This window comes from Ambystoma mexicanum, chromosome 3p, assembly GCF_040938575.1.
Source record: "Ambystoma mexicanum isolate Mex_15411 chromosome 3p, UKY_AmexF1_1, whole genome shotgun sequence".
NCBI lineage: Eukaryota > Metazoa > Chordata > Amphibia > Caudata > Ambystomatidae > Ambystoma > Ambystoma mexicanum.
This window is the reverse complement of record NC_090925.1, coordinates 588,794,591-588,818,150: the sequence shown is the minus strand read 5'-3', so window position 1 is coordinate 588,818,150 and position 23,560 is coordinate 588,794,591. Positions and strand designations below refer to the sequence as shown.

General features: G+C 45.4%; 1 protein-coding gene across 6 annotated transcripts in view; it reads right to left on the bottom strand.

Annotated features, from left to right (window-relative positions):
* Nucleotides 1-23,560, bottom strand: part of PKIG (cAMP-dependent protein kinase inhibitor gamma) — a 1,186,538-nt gene that overhangs the window by 922,701 nt on the left and 240,277 nt on the right. For all 6 annotated transcript variants that reach the window (XM_069651336.1, XM_069651335.1, XM_069651337.1 and 3 more), the window contains exon 2: nt 8,924-9,032. The gene's annotated coding sequence lies outside the window, so the exon portion shown is untranslated. The remainder of the gene's footprint in view (nt 1-8,923; nt 9,033-23,560) is intronic.

Genomic DNA, 23,560 nt, shown 5'->3' with positions numbered 1-23,560 from the left:
GTACTTATATGTACCACAGTAATCAAATAAGCTTTTAACCCATTGGTGTAAAAATAAAATATGCAATTTTGCTAACTCTACTTAGAGTGATTTTTCGTGTGATAGGGTCCGTTATCCCCCTGAAACTTTGTTCTACCCACAAGCAGTTGTGTTGCTATTTAAAGGTTCAGAAACCTATTGGAGGGGTTGCTTGGAGAGGTAGGTTAAACTCCCTCACACCTCTCACAGAATTATATGGAGTTTTATGAGGATACAGTGCATTTGACATGTTTTTAGGGTGCTTGATTATCATTCACCATCAAAATAAATGTGGGATTAAAAATAAAGTAATACATTATCCTCTATGCAAGTTGCTAGTATAACAGGGGAATTAAGCCTAAAAGTCACAGATGCACAGTGCCACCTAGTGTTGTTATTGTGGTACAAATAAAAGGTGTCAAAGAATAATTATGGTACAAATGAAAATGCTGTGAAATAATCGTGCTTTTTGATGCAAAAAGATAATCATTGTGTTACTGATGTTGAGCGAATTCATTCTGATTTAATTACCATATTTTACAGAAACATGTCTGTTTTTCTTTGATCTATGGAGGAAGCACTGTGTGCTTAATTTAATCTGTGGACAAGTAATGGCTTTTTTAAGACTTTTTCTAAAATTGATTAAACAAGACCCGATTAGAATAACTTTGTCATTGCTTATGTGTCACTCTGTTCTAAAGTGGTGGCTAGAATCACATTTGGTCATTCTTTAGAATGGGTTGAGAATGAAAGGCGATTGTGCCACTACACAGTTGTCCAAACCTCATTATTTTGGTTCAGTGCCACCTAGTAGGCCTCACTGGAAGTTCCCCTCCAGATCATAGCCATACAGCAAAACACTGAGTATGCAAATTAACAGGAAAGCTTCCTCTTCGCTCTATACGAAATTATCAGCGCCTTATATGGCAGTGCTACATAAAAATGGCTTTATCAACCCCAAGATTGACCGCTCTCTCACGAATGCAACAACCAACCACATGCCGGTTTCATCCACAATGAGAATGAGGCCCGTTTACTATACACCATCCATATTATGGTGGGTTTGAAAATGGAGGAGCTTTCCCGGTCACTTGTTGGACAGGAGAGTATGTGTAGGGGGGATGGGAATGTCTGTGTGGTCTGTCCAGTCAAAAGACATTTTATCAGGGGTGTTGATGCGAAGACTCGGTCCATACCTTTTCTCGGATGTGGGAGGGGATTAATACATGTTTTATTTCCAGAGAATCCATGAGGAAGAGGATAGCATTCCTGGTGTTTTTAGTTCTTTGGATCCCTAGTAGAAGGTTTGCGGAGTTTGCCATTGGTGCAGAGGTTGGAATTGTGATTGAAGAATGACCCACACCTAAGAGGTAGACAGTAGTTCAGATGGAAAGTGTGGTCTGTTTACTCAATAGTGGAAGGCAGCATGAGAGAAGCTCTAAAGAGCTCATGACTGTTTCGCTGAGCATGGTACAGTCCCAGACTGATTTGAAGATAACTGCCATACCCCACACTCTTTACCTTTCCCATGCAGCCAACATTTTGATAGATTGATTTATTTATATAGCGCTTTATACCAAGGCGCTGTACAGTGGAACAACAAAATAACAACAACATTTAACAATGAGAGCAAAATTTACATCATGAATCATTCAACAAAACAGTGCAAAGAGCAATTAACTTAGGTGGGGGGAGGGAAAAGGGAGATGAATAGGTGGGGGGGAGTAGGAGATGGACAGGGCAAGGAATGAGGACAAAGAGGTGGCATAGAACTAAGTATGCAATACAAAAAGGCATTGGGCTTTTCGGTTGTGGCAAGGTTGTCTATGTCAGTAGTGTGGCTGATGACTAAATGCACATTAATGAGCAACAGTTAGCGAGAGAGGCAAGATGGTGGAAATGGGTAAGTAAAAAAAATGGGGATGTGGTTAAGATAGAGATGATTTGCACTGTGTTGGTGCAGTGAATACTTGCGAGCTTGTGTTTACATGAGTGTGGGAATGGACGGTGGTGGAGGTTAACATCATTGTAATGTGCCTGAAGTTGGAGAGGCAAAGGTCCGACCTTTGGCCCTGGAAATGCATAATCAGGCAATGACCTGGTATTCCTCCTTAACAGAGGACATCATCGATTGTGACACCTATGGAAGGCAGGATAGGAGGCAGAACAGGTGGCTCCTAATTGGCCGGTGGGATGTAGAAGGGGGAGCTGGTCCACTGACCAGGGACACTCAAATATACTCGCCAAACTTACCGATTAAGGCGGTATTGACAATCTGTCAGGCGGCTCAGTGGCAGATTTATGGGGCACTGACCAGGCAGCCTGGCTGTCTGTTGGCCTGGTCCCAGGACAGCCGGCTGAGCTGCAGCAGCAACTGAATTCACTGTGTTTAGTTACCTAACTGAACTCTGCTTTGTGCGTTAACTGCAGTGAGTGCACTGGGACACCTGGCTTCCCATCTGCTTAGACAAGGTAGTGTCAAACGCTCGTTGTCTACCATGTCTCATTGAGTCTTCTGCAAAAATAATCTGGTAATTTTGGTGTGAAACTCAGAGTGACTCATTTTGCATGTTACTGCAGAGGGCTGGTGATTCTCTGATTGCATTTCTAGGAGAGTCTGGGCTATTGTAATCATTGTTTATCAGTAACTTGTACATGACTTCAAAGATTGAGTGTGGCAAACAATTAAACGTTCTCTGACAGTTTGGTTCTGTGAGATCCAATTCTTCTGATTGATGAGGTTAGATAATTTGATGTGCCCTCCGAATTACATAAAAAATGCATTTCAAATTTGACATGCAAAGTAGTCTGCTCGATATCAGAATTCTAAAGCCCACCAAAGCTAGACATACAGATAAGCTTAGCCATTGCCCATTTTTTTCATCTCAGATCACAACTTTCCTATCCGTGGATATTAAAAATAGTCACAAACAACTCTAAAAATCACGGTCTGCATAAACCCTGGCACGGCATTTTGTATTTGTGTTCAGAATATAAATGTTGCACTGCAAGTAGCCGAATGCAACATGATAGGTGCCTAAAGGCTAGGAATTAATTTAGCATTTTATACAAGACACTGGAAACTTGAGCTCTCCTTTAATGGTCCTAAAGGTCGTACTAAATTAAAGCATAGTTGCCAGCATGATCTATTCCAAACTAAATGTGCTATCCAGTCCTGCTTTTTCTTTTCTATTCCCGGCCTTTTAATGTGATTTTTGTGATGAAAAAAATCAGAACTACAAGTCCCAGAATGCAAAGAAAAAAACAAGACTCGATAAGCACATACATATTGGAATGGATCATGTTGTCATCCCCAGAAGAGACTTTGTGATAAACTCATGTCATGCAAGTCACCATTTCACAAAGCAATCATCTTATTGTTATATAAAACGTGCATTACAACCCTACAACTGGCATTTGCTGAATCTGTTAATGAAACTGCTGCCTATAATAGAAAAGTTAATGAAGAATTATATCATGTATGTTATGTTTTAAGATTCAAATGGGTTAGTGTGGGGAAAGCAAGGCACAGCGCTCAGAGGCCGCTAAGTGTTACTGCATGTCTAAACTGCCCTATATTGGCGCAGCCAGTCTGGACATGTTTTCTTACTGTGGCATGGCTTTTTCCCTGGCAAACAAACATAATGCGTGTTCCTACTTTGGGATGGTGGTATGTAGCGGTGCAGTCAGAATGGACATGTACAAGCACAATCAGCATGAACGTTTTGTGTACTAGAACGGATTGTGAAAAAAGCATCATTTACCATACAAAACCGAGTGTAAACAGTAAGTTTTTACTACATTTTTCAGAACGTGGGGACAACTCTGAACTCCACACTCCTTGGTTCGGGCTGCCTTGCAATGCTCAGGCACCACAGCTTATTGTGAGGGAAATATTTACACCCTGCTAATAAAAAAAAAAATCACCAGCAGCTACTTCTCATTTAGTAATCAAATTTCTTATGATGGCTTAGAGGATCTAGGATAGACCAGACAGTATTTTACTGTAATCTGTTCAGACCCATATGTCAGGTGATGTTCATTCCTGTGGTCTCATCAGGTTAGCGATCATGTGATGCATTTCCTTTGATGTCATTATTAAGCTAATTACTATTTTTGAAACTTCAAGAATCCTACAGCTTTTTGGTCACAGAATGTTAGCAAGTATGCACTCATCCGATTCTTGTGTCTTAACAGCTCCTCCTCTGAGACCTGGAATTGGACCTTTAAGTGGATTGTAGCTCCTGGTGTCTTACCACTTTCACTGTCAAGTAGGATTCACAGATTCTCCTACTGTTTCTAGCAGAGCTTCCCACTGTTGTGTTTAGGACCCGAGCCTCGCAGTGAAACTCTGGGCTCCTCTGGAATGATCTGCCAAGGATTTTATGAGGATAGGGTATTTTTCACTTTTGGAAGGGCAAGGCTACACTTTGAGCAGGGCTTGCTATAAGATATCGGGGCATTGCACCCTTCGTAGTTCTAGGAAAATCACGGCTTCACTGGCTTCTGATACTTGTGCTTTTCAGTGTCTGTGACGCTTGGACCTCGCAGCTTACTCCCAGACTTGACTTTCACTCAATACAGATAGCTAAATCATACATAAACACCAACAGGACCATGAACATAATCAGCCAGACCATGCAGTGCGCTAAAGAGGACACAGAGTGCAGTGACTGCAGGTGAAGTTTCAAAGGGGCACAGCAGTTACCCTAAATTGGCACAAGCAAGAGAATGTAGGAAACAGCAACCATAATACAGCTGCCCATGAACAAACCCAAATGTTTAGAGGCTAAGAAAGAATACAAGGGAAGAAGCAAAAAAGGTGGTGAAGAAGCCATAGTACCTTTCCAGGCCCCACATCGTGCAGGGAGGGGCAAAAACAAATACACATAACAGAGGAAAGAAGGAAGAAAATCAAAAGGAAGGGTTCAATAGCTGGGCAGAGTCGGCATTACATCAAACAAAGGTGGTCTTCAGAAATGGGGCTGGACCCCCAGGGAGACATAATAGCAAGGTTGGTAGACCAACTAATGCACTCAAAGAGAAAGCTTCATCATCAGCAAAGAAGGATCCAAATCTACAATAAATCTCAGAACTCAGATTATTAGCACAATTCTCAGCATATCTCGCCACGCTCCAGATGTACAACTAAAGTCTACTAATGAAATTCCATACGTGGACCAGGAAAGCACCTCAGGCTACTCCTTCAAAGTCCCCCCACCTCCTCTGCATAAATAAACAAAGCATTGGACACAGAAAAACGCAAAGCCCAAATGCAGACAGAAAAAACGGACAGGATTACATATGGCAGTAGAAGTATAATCCTCCCTAATGACAGTAAAAAAAGTATACATTTAAAACCATGGGAGACTGTAAATAAGACACTGGCATGGCTAAGGGGCCAGGTGGACCTCAGGAATAATATGGACACAAGACCTGAAAGTTGTAGAGACTCGTTATCAAAGAAAGGGAGACTGAAAATACCAATCACTGAAAGTGGAGAAAGCAATCGATCCAATAACCTAAGTTATTTAAGGTCGAGCAAGCTTTTTGGGAAGAAACCACTCTGTGCAACAATCATTCTCAATCCTCAAGCATTCTAGGAAAAATCAAGAGAAGTAAATCAACTTCCATTATTGAGAATCTGAAACTTTATAACGCATAGCTATCCACCAAGCAAAACCTTAATTATGCCTCTTGCATATACCAACTACAAAGTTAAGGTTGTCTAATGGTCACCTTTTGAAAAACTGACACAAATGACAAATTACAAATGAAAACTATGCTTAATCCAACCAATTTTCACATTTTCCTCTGGTGTCCAAGAAAAGGATCTACATTTTGCACTCGAAACAGAAAGTTGAGAGCCTACACAACAGAGCAGAAAGGGCAAACAGACACGGAGGCATGCCAGAAGAAAGAATCGGACCAGAGGACATACTTGTACGCATGACTTATTTAACTTAAAGAAAACGTCTTACTGACCCTATTTATATTCGGGATATTTGTCAATATTAGTAAAAAAAAATACATCATTTCCTCTGTCCAAATCCTAACTTCTAAATTGGCCTTACTACTTTAAAAAAAAAAACACCTAAAAAGGGAAAAGGGCAATACGGTTTGCCCTCCGTGTTCTTTTCTCTGCATGTTCTCAATATATGCAGGGACCTCTCTCCTAGTTTCAGTTCTTAGTTTATTCAATAGTATATAGGTCTCCTGCCCTTATCAGTTTGTGTCCATCTTGTCCACGTTCCAAATAAATGAGAAGGTTCTCCTGACGAGAATAACACAAACTCTAAAGTTCCCAAAAAAGTCAATTCTCTCAAGGATTGTAGATGCACAGATAGTTCAAGTTTCCTCTCTGGTCACGCCTTCCCTCTGGGCTGGGTCCTCTTGGCCTCGCCTACTCTGCACAGCCCTGTGCCTCGTTGGGCACATTTCTCCTCCTCTCTGGCTTCTTCCCCAGTTTCTCTCCAGGTCTCTCTCTGGACCTCCTTCTGGATCCTTGTCTGTGCCACAGCTGGCTACGCTAGGCAGCGCAACTCCACCTCCCAATGATGCCAGTAGCTCGCCTCTGCATATCGCTTCTCTTCCATTCAAGGGGGCAAGTCCTTTTATTCTAGCTACCGAAGACAAACGATGGGGTGTTTAACTGTCAAGCCATTGAGAAGGGTTCACACAAAGTGAGGGTTAGCCGCTTATCAGTAGTTAGGACTGGGTTATGCCCAATCATGGTGCATTAGCACTAAAGAAGAAGGGCATATCACCCAGGTATTTAAAATGGAGGGGCATATATAATACTCCTTGGTGATGTGTTGTTCCTGAAGGGGTCTCCCCCGGGGAGACGTACAAAGGAAACAGGTTACCACCTTTTAGTGCCTGCACAGAATCAGTTCCTCTGTTGAGTGTTTATGCATATCAATTATTGTTGACAAGCAGAGAGGAATACAAAAAGGACAGAGAATTTACTATCTGGCCCTGCATCTCTAAATTGCTTTCCCTAGGCAGCGCTGGTGGGCTCTTATCTATCTAAATGTGGATAGAATAAGGAGATACAGAGAAATACAATCTTTCTTTTTTATCCAAATCAAAAGGATTTAAACTGTAGATGTTTGTTATCTAGTCTTTTGGTAGTCTTATTATGACTATAATGGTGTGCAAGACTGTAGCAGGTGTGGCCTCAGGGAGGGCTGGTGTTAGTTATGCAACCAAGAGCTAGAAATATGACAAACTAAAACACGGCAGAAACCCCCGCAGATAGCAGTAAAACTGCTCTATTGAGTGGGATTATTCCTCCTTTTTATCATGGCACACTCAGCCACAGTATAGGCTAATAAAGCAATAATTGCCAAAATACCTGTAGGGGTTTCTGCCCGGTTTTTAGTTTGTCATATTTCTAGCTCTTTGTTACATAACTAACACCAGCCCTCCCTGAGGACACAGTCTTGCACACACCATTATAGTCATAATAAGATTACCAGAAAACTAAATAACAAACATCTACAGTTTAAATCATTTTGATTTGGATAAGAAATATTAAGTAACAGGTGGTACCCAGTTGCCTTTGTACTTCTCCCTAGGGAGACCCTTTCAGTACAACACATCACTGAGGAGTATTACATAGGCCCCTCCATTTCAAATACATGGGTGATATGCCCTTCTTCTTTAGTGCCAATAAGAGGCCCCATTGAGAGGCCTTCATTACCTTGAGCTAACTGTTCAAATCTATTTACTATATTGGAGTTCCACCGCTGACCGTTTGATTCCCTTCTGGTATTCACATTTATGCGGACAATGTAGAGAGTTCCTTACTGGAATGGGAGTCTCTGTCCCCAGGTGAGGAGTCACTCCCAGTGAGATCCTGCTTTCCCAAAAACCTATTGAGGGTTTTGCCTAGCAGACTCACCTCGCTAGCCTCAAAGGGGATGGGCTCCCCCCCCCACAGAAAAAGGGACGAAACTTCCAGATTCGTCACAACACCTAGTACAATTGTTCTTTAGTAAGCCACTTACCTCATTAATATAAGCAACCGTAAGCTAAAATCTACAGTTCATCATGATACACAGTGATTCTTGTAAGCAATATAAGCGAGTAACAAAAAGCTAAAACTAATGCCATCAACAGAACTCCAAATACCGTTCCAATGCTTAAAGGCTTTCCCAGGGCTGCATACCTTACTCTTCCCTTCCTGTTCCCTCACCGAAGGGAGGCGGATAGGTCGTCCTAGCACGGGCAGATTCAAGACCCTATAGCAAATGAAATAATTGACTGGGGACTTAATAACAACTTTGCCACAGCTGCAGTATGTGATATTATGTACCAGAGGAAATGAAACGAGAACTTGGGTGAACCCAGAAGAGCATAACAAAGTCTCTGGGGTGTATTATTGAGTGATGGGAAAAATGTGACTTCCAACAGCCTCAGATGTCCGTCGTTCCTCGTCACACGGTCCCTCACTTAATGGCAGCAATAAGTGATCAGTAGTGCAGACGGGTTAGTTCTCTGTTAAACTTGGTCTCCTTTCCAACTCACAGATCTTTGAGTGCACAGCAATCCTTGGTACACATTACGCATGGCGGGTTCTGATCTCAGCTCTCTCACATACTCCACTGGTATTGCCAAGTCTCCATCCTCTTCTGGATAACAGTCTCTTGCAATGTACTTTCAATTATAAGAGATTTTGCTATTGCTTTGCAGCGAGTCATCGCACAGAACAAAATCAAAAACGAAATGGTAAAGCAAACTGTATTTATAAAATCAAAATGAATCCCAATTCGTGACCCGATTCAAAACATATGTTATAACATACATAATCAAACAGTTAAATTGGACTGAAAATAATCCAATACTCCAGATATAGTAAACACGAGCAAATTAAATAATGTCCAATAAAAAAGGCACATACCAGAAAATGTATGTTCAAATCCAAATGATAACACAGCTGAATTGTTTCAATGCATTTCTTCTCCCATTAGTGGCCACATCTTCACCAGTGCAAAGGGAAGTAAAGCGATCTGCAAAACAACAAAAATGAAGTTAACGTAACTGGCACATCTGCACATCAACCACAACAGGAGAAAACGTCAACTTCTAATCTCCTGGGAAGTCTACAGTTGCGTAGAGTGCTGATTGTCTTCTAGCGGAATGTCTCAATTAACAGAGAGGCATTTTACCAATTGAACAGCAGGAATCTGAATACAATGGCCAACAGTTATCCACCAAAATTCATATCATGCGATCTTGCTTAACTTCATCGGAGTGTAAACTGGTGATTTTCATTAACAAAGAATGGCTAACTCAAGATACTAATAGCTTCTATTATATATCAAATGCAATTCTAAAACTCCTGCCTAGTCAAGCATGAAACAAGTTTCTAATGGCACGCAACCACCAATTGGTAATAATAGAAAGACTAGCTCTGTGCATCCTAAAGGGGCACAAAATGCTCCGTCAGATAGATCAGATTGAGATTGAAAAACTGGAGCACACCAGGCCAAAGTGAAATTGAACACAGCAACAACCCATTTCTCTGAGATCCCACTAACAGCCAGGTCCAGTGGTCACTTCACTCCCATTGTAGATCTGTAGGCCACTTGATATGGCCTGCACCCATGCCCTGGCACCAACAAGCAACCTTCAGTAGCCAGGGTGGTTCTACGGGCTTCCACAAAGCACAAGGAACCAAACACCCACCAAATATTGCCACTGGGAATTGGCCAGGAGCCATGCCCTGTGGTCAGGCTCCCCACTGCCACTGGTGAGTTTGAACAGTGTCCCAACCTCTGAAAACCTGTTACTGGTCCACCAGCCAATCTGCAGGCACAGGATTTCTCAACTAGCCACGGGTCGGATCAGCGAGTCTTGCAACAACAAAAAAGTTGAATCAAAAAAATCAACATACTTTATTGCAGTTTTGGGGGCATGTTGCGCCCCTCTGTGACCCTACAACCCAAGGGAAGGTTGTGGGGTCACGAAAGGAGCCCTTTTAAATGGTTTTGCAATAAAGGCTCTGCATGACCCTGCAAACGTCTGCAAATAACAATAGTGTTTATTTGTAAAATCTTTCACGCCCCAAACCAAACCAAACTGTTTCCTCCTTACAAACATTCTCAGGCCAAATGGTTTTCAGGGACCTGCTTAAAGCCAGTCAGTATCCTGAAAACAGCACTAGGGATACACACCAGTTTGGGAGAACCCAGAGGTCACTAAAGGGTTTCTAGCCATTTTTTGCCAGGTCATAAACAAACAGCTGGGCGGATTTGAGACAAACCACAAAAAGTTTGCAAGAGATACCATATGCAAAGTCCATGCAAAAGGTTTGTGGCAACTCTGTCCTGTTTCAGTTGAGGGCACAGGCAAAACTGTACCTATGCATTTTTTCTTATACGCCCATGCCCCACCTGCCACCATGGACCAGCCCCATAACCTGGGCTGCCTATAATGGAACTCAACTATACCTCTATAGCGGTGTGACTTACCCTAGCGTCTCGGTGGTGAACCACCTATGTGAAAGGGACCGCTAGAAGAATTGCTCTCTACTCTTGTTTGACAACGTGAAGCTATGAGTCAACCAAATATATGTGTACTAACATTAGAAGCATGGCTCCCTCAACACAGAAAGGAGTTGGTATCTACTCCTGTCGCAGCCCTTATGGTGGAGCGAAACCCTGTTAATATTAAGATTGTGATGAATATGGTTAAGAAGAACATAGAATTTAAAAAGCTACATTCGAGTAGGGATTTTCTGTGTTTATTTGCCCCTCGCAAGAGTGCGCAGCTAAAATTACAATCAAAGCATGAAATGCTCTTTACGTGCATCTCTTACATTTCCTTTCTTATTTCACCAAGTATCTCAGCAAAACAGTAAAAGATATGGTCTTTGGTCAACCGGTTTCAGTGACTTTTCTTTATTTCTGTCACCTTTGTTAGGACTGTGCAAATCATTCCTTCATTGTAGGGTCTTGTGTGGAAACATGAAGGACGAGCTCAAAGTCTGGAAGTTCACAACTAATTCAAGCCTACATCTCCCCAGTTTTGTCTCACTGGTATGGTAAGGACGGCTTATGTAAATCCCTACTTTACTGTGGGGGGTTTCATTTTGGTGAATTTATTGTGTGTTCACGATTGTTTCGGCAGTCCTGTTTTTATTTCTTTTGCGTTTCTCTCATGGGGGTTTCTCAGAGGGACATGGTACGCTCCACCATCAGGGGGAGCAGGCTGGTGGCTGAGGTGATTCTACCTCCGGTCCTGAGAGAAATGCCCCGCTCTTAGCTACAGGTGGGCAGGACCACACTGGATATAATGCTCCTGGAGTGGCGCAAAGTGTCTGTGTGTGTGTGTGTGTGTCTCTGTCCGTCTCTCTGCATCTCTGTGCGTCTCTCCCGCTCTCCCTCTGCAGGGCAGCAGATTCTCTGCAGTGGAGGGCTGTCCTCCGAGGCCGTCCAACCTCCAGGCCGGCAGTTCTCTCTCCCCTACCTAGGGTTGAGGGTGTGTGCTGGTGCATATCTGAGCGAGAAAAGCGGGCTGGTACTGCCCTCTAGTACCAGCACAGCCATGAGGGACGGAGCCTGGCGGCCCCCTCGCAGGGTATTGTAGCAGGGGGCCCTGTATACCATGTGTGGTAAATACTAGGCTCACTGGGGTTTTGTTCATAAACCAGCCCGTCTGTGTTGGATACAAGGCCGGTCTAATGGAATACGACGAGGCCAATCTTACGGATAGCCTCACAAAGATGCGGCCATGGTGTTTCACGTCAGCGTCGGGTTGTCCATTTAGGAGACAGTTTAAGTACAACTTTAGAGGTAGTTTGGAGGGTTGGTCTGACCCCTCCCGCCCCCACCTACCGGTGGGTGTATTACCTCTTTCCTTCCTCGGGCAAGGGAGACCTAAGACGTGCAGGAGACCAGAGAGACAGAAGAGGAGAAAAGATAGTCGGCCATCAGGACCAGGGGTTGTTTTTCCCTCACATTAACCCCCCTTCCCCCTATGTGGTGCAGCAGCTCACCCCGTACTTTGGGATAATGAAGTGAGGGAGAAGGACAGCTTTACCCCATGTCATTCTTGTGCCTTGCTTTGACTTAACCTTGTTTTTGGTATGGGTTAAGGCAGGCCGGATGCCATTTCTCTCACCTGCCGCATACATGGTCAACAACTAGGAAGTGTCTTTGGGTAACTGATGGTGCGCAGTCACGACAGACTACACACCTCACCGGCCAAGGAGTAGTTATTACTTAAGGTCCCGTATATTTGTAACTGTGCTCATTTTATCTTCGTCCAAGGTGTTGTGAGCCTATGTGGTAGTCTGCAGCTACCCGTAGTTCTAAGGGGTTTTGGTGTTGCCCATTGTGATTACCAGGTGAAAGGAGGCCAGTACTCTGAGCGTGAAACGGGGTACATTACAAGTTATATGGTGACAGAAAGTGTAGCCAATAGACCCAATATTTCATTTGTCAAATGTGACTGAATGGCGCCCAACACCCAACCTCCCATAGTACCGAACTGATGCTATTTAATTATTTGTCAAATGTGAATGAACTGGCGCCCAACAACTATTCTGCCCAGGTGACCTAATTGATGCTATTTAACTATTTATTATCTTAGGTAATATAATTATGTCATGTAAAGTATTTATTTCATGTATTGAATGGAGAGCACCCCCTCTAGGGGCAGAGGGTTGTAATATTCCACATGTCGCACAGAGATTCTGTTACACAAATTCAGTTATATAAAAAAAAGCTGATCAAGCTTATTAAATGAAACACTGTACACCCGATTCATGGATTATTTGCGCCGAAATAAAACGGAATTTGTGCGCCATTCTGCCCGCAAATCCCCCATTTATTAAACAAGGATTTGCAGACAGAATGGCACACAAATCCCGTTTTTTTCAGTGCAAATAATCCATGAATCAGGGCCTGTGTCTGTTTATTTAATCAGGTGAACCAGTACAACAGCCAGTCGTCAGCGCTGACCTACCCTAGGAGAGAGCCAAATTTCCCCCCAGAGCAGCCTGCCATTACAGAGGTCTGCCATAGGCCGTCGCATGAGAGTTTCTCAATCATCCGCCTGGGTTTTCATTTGGACATGTGTGCAGTAGGGTGTAAATATCCCATGCTCAGGTCTCCAACAGGTTGCTGCTCACCCCTTCATACAGAAGCAACGGGAGAATCACCTTATACCTTTGTTATCAAAAGAATGTCACTTGTTTTGGCCGTTTCATCATCCTATTGTACTTTCAAATGAGGAAACAATAAGAAATTGCAAGTTGACACATCCCAGTCTCCTCACAGTGATTGCATACATGCATACTAAACTTTTGGGGTAGTCTTAATTACTTGGGCCCTGCCTAACAAGAAACACCTATGAATGCACAAAAATACAAACTGATCTGTAATTTAACCGTTTATTTTCTGACAATGGTACACAAACATCTTCCATAGACAAAAGGAAAAGAAATGCAATAGAAATTGAATATAAATATTTTAAAGTGTGTTTTTAATTTACAAAATATTTTTCTTCTCTCCATAACTTTATTAAAAAGGCAACTATTTGGCTCCGGACCAATACTTGTCAAACTATTTGCTATTCGGCCAAATAAATCTACTATTCCGTCCACCCGTATTTACAGGTGATCGAACAAATAAAGGGAGATTTAGGATTCACCCCCTTCTCTGCCGTGGGCCTGCCTGCATTATCAAATGCGGGCCCTCTATCATCACAGTCCAAGTCCCAGTTCATGTGAGGGTTTGCCACAGCATTTGGTATGCTGATTTGGCATGAGTACCAATATGCGGCCATGTTGCAGGTAAGGAAATAGTCTCTGGGTATGCCTAGAGCGCTCGTCTTGCCAGTTTGCTGAGTGGACCCCGCTGAATGGTCACTAAAGCAGAAGTTTCTCCTCTTGCGCTTGTCCGTGTCACCTAGTGTTTGGACCACTAGTCTGCTGGGCAGGGTGTCTCTGCAGCATGGCAGCTCCTTGCTGTACTCTTTCCCGTTCAGGCTGCTCACTCAGTCTACCACCACTAGGCATGCTGGATGCTGAAATACTGGAAGGCATTGTGCAGTACAGGCATGGGCCAACAAAAGGTGGTGCTCATTTCATGCAAGTAGGCACAAGTAGAAGGGACAGGAACTAGGGCCTCAACTGCCGCACTCACCCTCTGGGGCAGGATTGGGTTTGGTGAAAATCCCTGGTAGGATTCCAATCCCAGGTTGAGCCCCCTGCCGGTCTCCGCCCCACCCCTCCTCCACCCTATGTGCTCTTGACAGTGTCAGGCCTCTTACCCAGTCACATTTGGTATTCCCCCAAGGCCTGGCAGCAGTTTCTGTAAATGTAAATAAAATGCTATATCTTGAGTGGTATAGTGGATGATGAGAGGATACAGTTCTACATTGCCAACACCATTTGATGGCATCAAATTATCAACTAGCTTCTATTACTTATTACGTCCTGCAGCTTTCGGGGCTTTTGAGCATTGCAGTCTGGGGCTGGGCTTGGGACCGCCCTGTAGATTCCTTTTGTTCTCTGCAGGGTAGGCTGCACACCTTCCCAAATGAACAGGACATACCACAGGGGGTAGGATAGGAGCCAGTGTGTCACATTAAGCTCTGCCAGCACATTTAGGCAGTCAGACCAGGGGGGTGATTACTGGAGTCTCTTTAAATCAGGCATACATCGTAGTGGAATTTAGGAAAAGGGTAATCCCCCAAGAGAGGGTCCCACCATCTTGGAATTGCTTAAACTTCCTGTGCCCCCTCACAACTTCCTGCAGGCAAGACCCTCTGGGAGGGGGTTATCAGAAGGCAAAAAAGATTTACATCAGCTAAAATGGGCCCATTACACAAGGCTTGAAATGGCCCAATCAGCTGTGGCAGAAGTACTAAATAAAAGGGGTGGGTCCACCTTTGTCATCTTTGGACTTCAGAAAGGTTTTCATTGGAATCTTAGTGGGGGTATCAGTCTGCAAAAATTCCTCCTGCCATTGCGGTGAAGAGAAGGATTCACAATGATGGAACAAGACTGCCCCTGCTCCCAAATACTAGAGTAGACATTTGGAGCGACCCGCTTCTGGAAAGCATGCCTGCTGCTGAAAAACTGGTACCCTGGTCTTGGACCACCAGAAGTGGCACATCTGTAAGTGTTCTCTAGCCACTTAGTTGGGGAGGGCAGAAGGACTTTCCTTCCTTCCAAGAACCTGGGCAGAGTCTCATCAATCCAGGATTAAAAAGAGCAGCCTGGAACTCCGTTTCCTGCTTCAAAGCGCTTTCGAGACTACTTGACCACTTTTAAGGCACTACAAGACCCAACAGAGCTGCCTTTGGCATTCTATGCTTTTCAAAATGCTTTGATCAGTCGCATCACCTGCCTTTTCTCCAGAGCCTTTGATACAATTGCCACTGTCACGTGTCGCTGGACCCAGTGGCACCACCTTACCGCTACAGATGAATCAACTGAGACACCCTCAAGCAGTCAAACCGCAAGCATATATACATCGCCTGTTCCCAAGCTTCCATCAAGTCTCAAACAGAATGCCACTGGTTAAAGTGCACACTGTTTTCTTCCCGTCAAACTGTCGCAAAACTGACGCCCCCCAACCCCACAGACTGTGCCCAGAATCCCAGCATGATGTCATTGAACGCCAAGAAGATTTAAAGGTCTGAACAGTGGTTCTGTTCCCTTAGTATGGTTTTAATGGCCCCCAGTGAAAATTAAGACACCCCACCTTACCTTTTTTTCAAAAGACCTATACCTTAAATATAATCTCGTTTCAAAGACAATTGGCTGCTTATGCCCCTCTTCATAACCATAGTGGCCCTTTCATCCAAAAGTCTGCATATTCTGTGCATTTTATTGCAGGGGTGGGTTTTCAGTGTTTTTATTAGTTTGTCCTGTTCGTTTGGTTAAACGATGGTCTTTTTTAGAACCTTGATGGCCCATTTCTTTTATTTTGGGATCACAGTACTATTGCTTTCAATTCTTCCTTGCTGACTCGCAGCCCTTTTGAATCATTGTAGGCTCTGCCCACCACAGCACTTTAGTGGTTAAACTGAAGGATGTATACCATTTATGTTCTGCCAGTTTCACCTTTATAACCGAGATCACTGCTGGTTTAGTAATAGTATGGGGCTGAGTGGAAGTTTAGAAACCAAGTCCACATCCCTACAGTGCAGCAGTAATGTTGTCACTGGTATATGTTCTAAAATTGAAGTCGCTCTTCTAAAAAAGGAGAATTAATCCTCCTTTCATCCACTAATCCTATTCCCACCACAACCATATGAGCTGGTGGCACCTGCTGTCTCCCATGCAGTAAATATTTCATGAGCGTCTACCTGCTTTTTTGTTTGGCTTTTATGCTTCGAGTACTGGGGCTGGATAACAAGTCCACACATTCACAATACCTAGGCATCAGGTTTAAAGGACTGGTGCCCTCCTCCCGCCCCCTTAAGGCACGAGTCATTAGAGTATTGAGCTCTGCTATCCCCCTTCCCACTCCACCATTCGGTCACCAGCAACGCACCCACCGGCAGAAAACAAACCTGTTCTCATTTGTTTTCCGTCAAGAATTTCATTGACACAATCCTAGCGAAGACAGGGCACATCACAAACAAATACAATGAGAAAACGATTCAACACCTAAGAGAGAACTCATGAAAAGAAACCGCCGAGCACAACGTGTTATCAGGTAAATGTGTTTGGTGAACTTGGACCTCACTGAAACAGCACTGCAAGCCCTCCTTGCCTGCCAGCCTTGATCAACTCATCAGGAAAACGCAGCAAGCACAGACCTTCTATATTCATGATGCAAGGGCTTCCCGTTTGTGCAAACATGTTCGCATGACTGACGCATACATCTTAAACCATTCTTAAAGATGGTTTTGGAAGTGGCTGTATACCACCTTAAATGGATACTTTTCCACAGCTTTTTAAAATACAACAGGATATTTTGTATGTATTCTGAGGGGCAGTATATTAAGATTTTTTTCTGGGTGGGGTGGACTAAGAAGTCAACGAGAGCACGCTGGAAGAAAATGTGCAACTCTTAATAAGAAAACTCACTTTTTGGTAACAGAAAGAATACCTTGCCTGGTTTTTGTTTTTTATTACCTGTGCTGTTAAGTCACATCAGCATACAGCATCGATTCCCAGGTTTCACCTTGATGTACATTTACCTGTCAGTGTGCGGATAAGAAACTGGGTTCTTTATTTATATTTGGATAAATGGTCAGCCCATTTCTATAAAAAGAACCCAGACGTTGTGAAATCATAAGGTACCCAGGGCCGTCTTTGTGTCAGGCAGCACAGGCGGCTGCCTGACGTCCGTCAGCCTCTAGGGGGCGCTCGCCTGAGCCTCGAGCTGGTGCTCCTGCAATTTGCAAAGCTTGCAAAGCCAAGGCCAGCACACACCAGCCACAGTCATGCCACTGAGGCCAGCCAGGCATATTTCATCATTAAATGTTACGTTTGGCTTGCCACCACACTGCAGCAGCAGCCTCGGCCATCAGGCAGGGCAGCAATTGGCAGGCAAATTAGCAACATTTGTTGATTTATTGACCCCCCCCTGCCAGTGGGCGCCAGCACCGTTGGCGCCAGCCAGGCCCTTGGGTGCACGTGCCCTCCTCCAGGCTATGCGCGCACACAATGCACTGCTAGTGACAGGAAGAACGAAAGATTGATTGGGGCTGGCAGCGTTGCAGTGAAAAGAGTGGGTGCAACCGTGCGAAGCATGTTACGGTAAGTGTTTTGGCTGGGGGCACTGCTGGCCCACCCGTGATTACGAGCCAGGGCTATCCAAATGCCACTCTTCTCTATATGAGAGATTGCGAGTCACCCAATCAGGTGCCATGATATTGAGGTGTGAACGTGGAGGGTATAGCTCTGCGGTTCTGAGGCACAGTGCACCTCACGTCATTTATTTTCAGATGCATCCTTGACCCAGAGGCACGAAAGGAGTTTCATTCGAGAATGAGCTTTCCTTTTCCACAGTTGCCATATTCTCTTTGCTTTTGTTATTGGGGGAAACATGTTCATGGGACGTGTTTGACAAAAACTCACCAGGTTGACTACCTAAATGAAAGGCCCCAGCTATTAATCTTTCCTTGGCCTGTAAACTTGTGGGCTTTACCTAATGATATAGCCCTTAGCTTGAAGTTATTTGACCATTCCCCAGTCGCTGAATCTTTTTCCCAGGCCCTATTTTAACACGCCCAACCCACTTTCACATTAGTGACCACCAGCAATCAGCATCCGAAATAACATTTTTTTCAGAAAGGATTCCCTGCTTTTCTGTACGAAATGGCTTACCAACCAAAACACAAGGCTCCTGTTAAGTGTGGCTACACTCTGTACCCTCAATACTTAGACCTATGCGGTGGCACTATGGTGTGTGGCCTGGAAACAAAATCACAAGCGTTCCTATTTGCACCAGTTGCCATAAAGAGTCCCTAAACTTTCCTGCGTGTCCCTCTCTGACCCTTTGCAAGAATTTTAAAAAGTGTGCTGTACCTAAAAAGCTTGATCTCCTATTCAAGGGATTCATTACCTCAAGCCGTCCAGTAGAAAAGGTATTGGATGATAAAAGGCCAGTTGCCATGGTCCCCTAATAGCCCGATCAAATACAATGCTGGCCTGATTTCCATGCTCTGGCCCTGCACCCAAGGGCGCCTTATACATCTGCACATGATTGCTGGGAACACACGATTAGCCTCTGGAAGACAACATGGAGAGACTTTTGCCGGACCTGGTAGGTTTGGGTAGCCAGCTTCCCCCATGGGTGTCAGCCTATAAAAAGAGGCCGCTCTTTGAAAGACAAGCTTTGCTCTCAGACCACTTAAAGCGTCACTTGTGTCTGCCTTGGAGGCCCCGGTGCAGTACTCCCCTTAGCTGTTTTTCACTCTACAACTAGCCTCGGTGCCCGCATATAAGTTTCGGGCTGAGGTACTCACAGACTGGAGCCAAAGGGGATTTTTTATTAGCACCCACTAAAACCTTTGGTTTTTTGAGGTGGTGCCGTCTTACTTTAGTGTGGCCTTTGTTCTTCTTGAGTGGATTTTCATTTTTTACTAAATCACTGTTAAATAGTTTTGTTTGCTCATGCTTGCATTTATGTTCTAAGAATTTGTATTTCAACCAGTGCAGTTTTGTGTTTAAAAATCTGACTGTTGCGCAATCATATTTGAAGTGCATAGCTTTCTGGGAAATGTGAGCGCGAGGCTGGTGCGCCTACAGTGATTTGATGGCTCCAGCCTGGCTTCTTGGCTGTGCGATTACAGGTGCTGTCCTGACGTACATTGCATAGCCGTGTGCAAGGTGTGCACGGGTATGTGACGAATCAGAATCCTCAATCCCACATCACCCGACATTCATGGAGTTCTTTTGGTGGAATTGTGGCGGGTGGGGCTTATTTGCTGGTAACGGCTCCAACCCCACACTTCACACAGAACTTTACTGAGGGAGGGCTGCTATGCCCTTTCTTGGCAGCTCCTTTGGCTGCAGCTGGCTCTAGTGGTGGTAACAGGCGGGCGGGTAGGGGTGCGCTCTGAAGTCAGGTGTCAAAGCCTTTTTTATTAAGATGGGAAGTCTCGCCACTCATTTCTGAATTACCTTTTAATGTCTTTTTTAGTTTAGGCTCGGTGGTGGTGAAGGAACATGTGAGTTTAGCATACTTTTCTATCATTTGTGGAGGGATGCAAATAAGCCAGTACCAAATGTTTGCGTTTAAATTCTTCTCACATTTAGGTGATTTCAACACTGTCCTTTTGCCCTGCAAAGTCAACATAATGTGTTACTTGCAGCTACAAAGCAGCTTCTGGACCTGTGTGTGTCTGATGGTTATCTCTCGCAACCTTAGTTGCCAGAGGAAGGACAGGCTATATCCCTCATTGCACGTTATTCCAGGGCCACTTTTGGTTCCCAGTCGACTCCTGGGTGTGATATTTATTTATTTTGCATCTTAAAATGTGGTACTTACTGAAAGTCGCTTCAAAGGGCCAAGCGGAGCGAAGGAGGTGGGGCAGTTTTTGTCATTTCACAAGCTAAAACGACCTAAATGTTTGCTTTCAGCTTGCGCCTGTTTTCTATACATCAGACACTTTTTAAAATTACTATTGCATTTTGCCTCATTGTATGCATTAAACGCCCTGTTCGTCTGTGAGCCATTGTCAATTAACGCTTAGGAGAGGCAATGGTGGTGGTGGGGAGATTAGTGAAATGAAGCAATGTCTGTTTTGGCATCTATGTTCGATCCTCCCCACCCTATATACATGCTCGCCCCACCCATCACCTACAGACTCCTAACCTTGAATCGCTCCTTCCACACTTTGTACCCCCACTCTCCTTCCTCTGCATACCATCCGTTCTGTTTTATGATGCTCCATACCCCTACCACTCCCCCGCTGCCACCAGTCCACCACAAGCATTTGATAGATTTTGCAATGGGTGAAGTTCCCCCAAACCCCCATTTTTTGGTTGTCATTTTTATGGGTCGGGTTTGGGGGGGTCAGGGGGGAATGCTTCCTGCCTGGGGTGCAATCTGGTGTAAGACCGGCCCTTCCATGTTACGCAAACACATATGCTGCAGATTGAGGAACCCGACAGGAAGATCAGCACGCATTGTTCGACTGTCCTTGAAATGTCCATGAAAGGCCAGCAGATTCTCCATTGGGTCCTAGTGGCTTCCTCTTTTGGCAGCTTCAATATTCAGCAATTAGCAGAAACCAGCGTCACTGTACGTTACTGCGGAATTCTTCGAACGTCCAGTCAGCCTTTAGATTGCAGTGCAGGCCCAAGCGTGCAGTGTATTTCACTCAATACCAAAAAAGCTCACAATATGTTCTGTAATAAACTGCTGCCCTAAAGACAAGGTAAACTGTAAGAGTAAACATCTGCCCCTGCAACCAAAGAAATGCAAAGGATGTTCACCTGCTGCCCTGCTGATTAGCAGATATCCAATTATCATTAAGAAAGAGGGGGGCGTGGCTACAGGGCCATGTAGAAGGACATGTTCCCGGAGGAGCTCCTTCTGATCCTCCACTGATCTGGCACAAAAGTGCATAAAAATGTACTAGAAACATAAGGAAATGCCAGTGCATACGTGAGAAGCAACAAGGCTGCCCTGTAGCGTGTTTGCACTCCACCAAACATAATCTGAAAGAACGGTGCCCTGGAAGATCCGGACGGCTCGCCAAGAGAGGACCCAAGATGGCGACCGGCCAAGAACAAAAAAGTCGGGCAGGATAGTACACGGCTAGTGGATTCGGAGCATATACAGTGGACCGCGAACAGTGAGAAGGCGGCATAGCAAGACCGGCGTGCGGCGCCTGTAGGGCCGAGGACGGCCCGTATTGGGAACTGGGACCAACACACCGCCAGGACTGTAACCAGACAACAGCGGGACAGGCCATCTGGCCGCTCGCTGCCGAGCTCCGCTCCCATAGGAGCTGCTTGGCGGCACATAGATCATTGCCGTAGCGCAGAGCCCCCTACGCGGCTTCGACCACCCACACAGGTGAGATCAGACACCACACACAGCGGAACCGAAGCGCCAGGCCCCTGGGGGGGCAGAAGGGAAACAAATAGGAGTGAAAAACCCACAGCGCATCAGGCCTCATGAGGACCCCACCGTGAGAGCAGGCCGATTAAGCGGACATGAAATAAGAACTCCGGCAGTAGCCGCAGACCAGAGGATACAACAAGCGGAGACGCTTGAGCTAACGAGGAATGCATGCAAACGGATGCGCAATACCTGCAGTACACACAGCCTCAAGCGGAAGCTAGCCCGGAGTTACGTTCCGCATATAGGAACGAGGGCACCCAAAACACTGCAGGGGGGCACAGAAAAGTGGAACATGACTGGGCAGACACAACAGACACCTTGCCTGGACAAAGGCCTTACTTGCAACACGCCAAAACACAATCAAGGAGGAGCTGTAGACTGCCCAAGGGCTCTAGAAACTATGGCGCATAGTGCCTTCCCTCAGACATAGGCGAGGGCGCTCATAGCGCTCATAGCGCACAGAGGAGCAGCAAGCAAACCCGCACTGCCTGGCACCGATGAGAGCCTGAAGAACAGACTTGGCCCTGGTGTGCTGTATCTGGAGGTGGGCTGGCGTCCTTCCCGACAGAGTGGAGCCCGAATGGGCCGGTTCGCGGAGTGAAAAAAGGAGATAAGAGGAGGCAGCGCGCAACTGGGAACTGCACCCTAACCAGTAGAATACTGGGATCATTTGCGACCACAACCTACAAAGAGAGGATCTGCAAGCCCCAGACCAAGGAGTAGAAGTATGAAGCCTCGCTGCGATCCCAAGCAAAGCTTGGAGGGACCCAGGAAGCTACTGGGCCCTGCAGCCAATCCTAAGAGGGCCCAGAAGAGGACCAGAAGCAGTAAGCGAACTGCGCGAACAACGGGACAAGGCTAAGGTGTCAGCAGCATACCAAAATCGCACGACACAAGTGCACAACGCGAACAAGCCCTAGATAGCGCGCACAAAACCGGCCATAAGAAACATATGCGCTGATAACCAAAAAGGGAGAGTGGGACAAGTGAGATCGCCATACGGAGAGCTAACAACATAATTGGCCCGAGCAGGCCAATAGGTGACCACAAGCAGAACTGCTTGGCCCAACACAGTGCCGGAGAAGGACCACGAACCCCTGGGAGAGCGGATAGTGACGCGACCCAACAAGGGCAGGAATATAAAGCAAACAAAAGCATCAGCGGCAAGGTACGTGGAAGGGCACAACCTATCCGAGAAACAACGCAATAGCACATGAGGACTTCGACAACAGCCTCCCCCATGACACCACAGCCGTCAGCCCCACAGAGCCGGAGACCATACCCCAGACACCCCAAACGGAAATAAACGACAACATTGAGATGGTGAGCGAACAGACCAAGACAAAAGCGAAACAACCCACTATGGAGGAATACGCAAGAACACTGCAACCGACAGAAGGGGCAAGGAGAAGACCCCCGTCATGGACACCGCTGCAGCAAACAAAGACCAGCAGATCCTGGAAGCAATTGCGGACCTTAAGTTAGCATGGGAAACCAAACTGGAAACAGCCATGGTCGAACTAAAGGCGGCATTGGAACTAGAGTTGGCGCAGTCCAGGAGGAAGTCAATCCCCTCAGACAAGATGTCGGAGCGTTAGCAGAACCTACGGGCGAATTGGAGAAAGAAGTGGCCCCAAACACAGCCACATGTGCATTCCATACATCGGAGATCCACATCCTGGAACAACGCGTGAGCAACCTGGAAAATAGAGCAGTAGAGGCAGAGGGACGCGTCCGGAGAAACAACATACGTATTGTGGGACTGCCGGAAGGAGCAGAGGGACCAAACCCGACGGAATACGTCGAGACAATACTATTGCAAGAAATTGGAGGAGGGGCGCTCACCCAGGGATTCGCAGGGGAAAGAGCGCATAGAGCCCCAACAAGGAGGCCACCGCCGTGAGCCCCTCCAAGACCAATAATTGCTAAAATCCTGAACTATCGAGACAGGGGGAAGGTCCTATAACATTTCAGGAAAGGAGGCACGATAC